Source organism: Ranitomeya imitator, chromosome 2, assembly GCF_032444005.1.
Source record: "Ranitomeya imitator isolate aRanImi1 chromosome 2, aRanImi1.pri, whole genome shotgun sequence".
Taxonomy (NCBI): Eukaryota; Metazoa; Chordata; class Amphibia; order Anura; family Dendrobatidae; genus Ranitomeya; species Ranitomeya imitator.
The window spans coordinates 455,146,468-455,150,218 of record NC_091283.1 but is presented as its reverse complement, the minus strand read 5'-3'; positions in this window follow the sequence as shown (position 1 = coordinate 455,150,218).

The following is a 3,751-nucleotide window of genomic DNA, read 5'->3' as shown; positions in this document are numbered from 1 at the left end:
GCAGGCGCTTCTCAGGCCAGTGGCAGTCAGCGCGGCTTCCCAGCGGAAGTGACGTCAGACGTGCGAGCGGAAGTGAAGGTGTGGGAACGGCCCACCACGTGACGAGCAGCCATTCCACAGGGTTTTCCTATTCTATTCTTCTTATGCTGAACCCGCGACTTTCCGTGGTCACTTCTCCTTCTCCCCCATGTCCACCCCTTCGCCGGACAGAACAACCTACGTCTCCATAGGATACTAACAGCATGTTTAACCCCTTAAGCGGATTGTGCTGGATTTGGGATTGTGTTATAAATCCTGTAAGAAAACATAAAGAACAATAAAAAACAATAATGTAATATTGGAATCTCAATGGCAAAGCAGTGTCCATAGAGCTGTGTGGCCAGGTGACCAAGTCCTGTCACCATGGAAGCTATCTGCGCCATAGCCTAGTGACCAGGAAACCGTCCAATGTGGTGAAGCAGGCCTCACTGTCCTTAAGATCTGTGCTTGCTGTCAGTGAATGTCAGCCATCTGTCCGGCTGCACCGCAGCGCTGTCATCAACACAGAAACTTCTGGTTTAGGACAGCAAACAGCTTTAACCCCTTCACCCCAAAGCCTGTATTCACCTAAGTGACAGGGCCAATTTTTACAATTCTGACCACTGTCACTTTATGAGGTCATAACTCTGAAACGCTTCAACGGATCCTGGTGATTCTGACATTGTTTTCTCGTGACATATTGTACTTCATGATAGTGGTAAAACTTCTTCGATACGACTTGCATTTATTTGTGAAAAAAACAAAAATTTGTCGGAAATTATGAAAATTTAGCAATTTTCAAACTCTTAGTTTTTATGCCCTTAAATTAGAGAGTTATACCACATAATATAGTTAATAAACAACATTTCCCACATGTCTGCTTTACATCAGCACAATTTTGGAAACATAATTTTTTTTTGTTAGGACGTTATAAGGGTTAAAAGTTGACCAGCGATTTCTCATTTTTGCAACAAAATTTACAAAACCATTTTTTTACGGACCACCTCACACTTGAAGTGACTTTGAGGGGTCTATATGACAGAAAATGCCCAAAAGTGACACCATTCTAAAAACTGCACCCCTCAAGGTACTCAAAACCACATTCAAGAAGTTTATTAACCCTTCAGGTGCTTCACAGGAATTTTTTGAATGTTTAAAAAAATTGAACATTTAACTTTTTTTTCACAAAATTTTTACTTCAGGTCCAATTTGTTTCATTTTACCAAGGGTAACAGGAGAAATTGGACCACAAAAGTCGTTGTACAATTTGTCCTGAGTACGCCGATACCCCATATGTGGGGGTAAACCACTGTTTGGGCACATGGCAGAGCTCGGAAGGGAAGGAGCACCATTTGACTTTTCAATGCGAGATTTGCTGGAATTGAGATCGGAGCCCATGTCACGATTGGAGAGCCCCTGATGTGCCTAAACAGTGGAAACCCCCACAAGTGACACCATTTTGGAAAGTAGACCCCCTAAGGAACTAATCTAGATGTGTGGTGAGCACTTTGAACCTCCAAGTGCTTCACAGAAGTTTATAATGTAGAGCCGTAAAAAAAAAATTATATTTAATTTTCACAAAAAATGATCTTTTTGCCCCAAATTTTTTATTTTCCCAAGGGTAAAAGGATAAATTGGACCCCAAAAGTTGTTTTGCAATTTGTCCTGAGTACGTCGATACTTCATATATAGGGATAAACCACTGTTTGAGCGCATGGCAGAGCTCGGAAGGGAAGGAGCGCCATTTGACTTTTCAATGCAAAATTGGCTGGAATTGAGATCGGACGCCATGTCGCATTTGGAGAGCCCCTGACGTGCCTTAACAGTGGAAACCCCCCACAAGTGACCCCATTTTGGAAAGAAGACCCCCTAAGGAACTTATCTAGATGTGTGGTGAGCACTTTTAACCCCCAATTGTTTCACTAAAGTTTAGAATGTAGCATTGTGAAAATTAAAAAATCATTTTTTCTTTCCACAAAATGATGTTTTAGCCTGCAATTTTTTTTTCTCCCAAGGGTAACAGGAGATAGTGGACCACAAATGTTATTGTCCAATTTGTCCTGAGTACGCTGATACCCCACATGTGGGGGGGAACCACCGTTTGAGTGCATGGCAGAGCTCGGAAGGGAAGGAGCACCGTTTGAAATGCAGACTTAGATGGAATGGACTGCAGGTGTCATATTGCATTTGCAGAGCCCCTGATGTACCTAAACAGTAGAAACTACCCACAAGTGACCCCATATTGGAAACTAGACCCCCCAAGGAACTTATCTAGATGTGTTGTGAGAGCTTTGAACCAACAAGTGTTTCACTACAGTTTATAACGCAGAGCCGTGAAAATAAAAAATATATTTTTTTCCACGAAAATGATATTTTATCCCCTATGCTTTCATTTTCCCAAGGGTAACAGGACAAATTGGACCCCAAAAGTTGTTGTCCAACTTGTCCTGAGAACGCTGATACCCCATATGTTGGGGGGAGCCACTGTTTGGGTGCACGGCAGAGCTCGGAAGGGAAGGAGCGCCATATGAAATGCAGACTTAGATGGATTGGTCTGCAGGCGTCATGTTGCATTTGCAGAGCCCCTGATGTACCTAAACAGTAGAAACCCCCCACAAGTGACCCCATATTGGAAACTAGACCCCCCAAGGAACTTATCTAGATGTGTTGTTAGAGCTTTGAACCAACAAGTGTTTCACTACAGTTTATAACGCAGAGCGGTGAAAATAAAAAATTTTTTTTTTCCACGAAAATGATATTTTATCCCCTATGCTTTTATTTTCCCAAGGGTAACAGGACAAATTGGACCCCAAAAGTTGTTGTCCAACTTGTCCTGAGAACGCTGATACCCCATATGTTGGGGGGAACCACTGTTTGGGCACACAGGAAAACTCGGAAGGGAAGGATCCCTGTTTTACTTTTTCAAAGCAGAATTGGCTGGAATTGAGATCGGACGCCATGTCGCGTTTGGAGAGCCCCTGATGTGCCTAAACAGTGGAAACCCCCAATTATAACTGAAACCCTAACCCTAGCCCTAACCCTAGCCCTAACCCTAGCCCTAACCCTAGCCCTAACCCTAGCCCTAACCCTAGCCCTAATGGGAAAATGGAAATAAATACATTTTTTTACATTTTATTATTTTTCCCTAACTAAGGGGGTGATGAAGGGGGGTTTGATTTACTTTTATAGCGTTTTTTTGGCGGATTTTTATGATTGGCAGCTGTCACACTAAAAGACGCTTTTTATTGCAAAAAATAGTTTTTGCATCACCACATTTTGAGAGCTATAATTTATCCATATTTTGGCCCACAGAGTCATATGAGGTCTTGTTTTTTGTGGGACGAGTTGATGTTTTTATTGGTAACATTTTCGGGCAGATGACATTTTTTGATCGCTTTTTATTCCGATTTTTGGGAGGCGGAATGAACAAAAACCAGCAATTCCTGAATTTCTTTTAGGGGGGGCGTTTATACCGTTCCACGTGTGGTAAAATGGATAAAGCAGTTTTATTCTTCGGGTCAGTACGATTACAGCGATACCTCATTTATGTAATTTTTTTATGTTTTGGCGCTTTTACACAATAAAAACTATTTTATATAAAAAAATAATTGTTTTTGCATCGCATTATTCTGAGAGCTATAACTTTTTTATTTTTCTGCTGATGATGCTGTATGGCGGCTTTTTTTTTGCGGGACAAGATGACGTTTTCAGCGGTACCATGGTTATTTATATC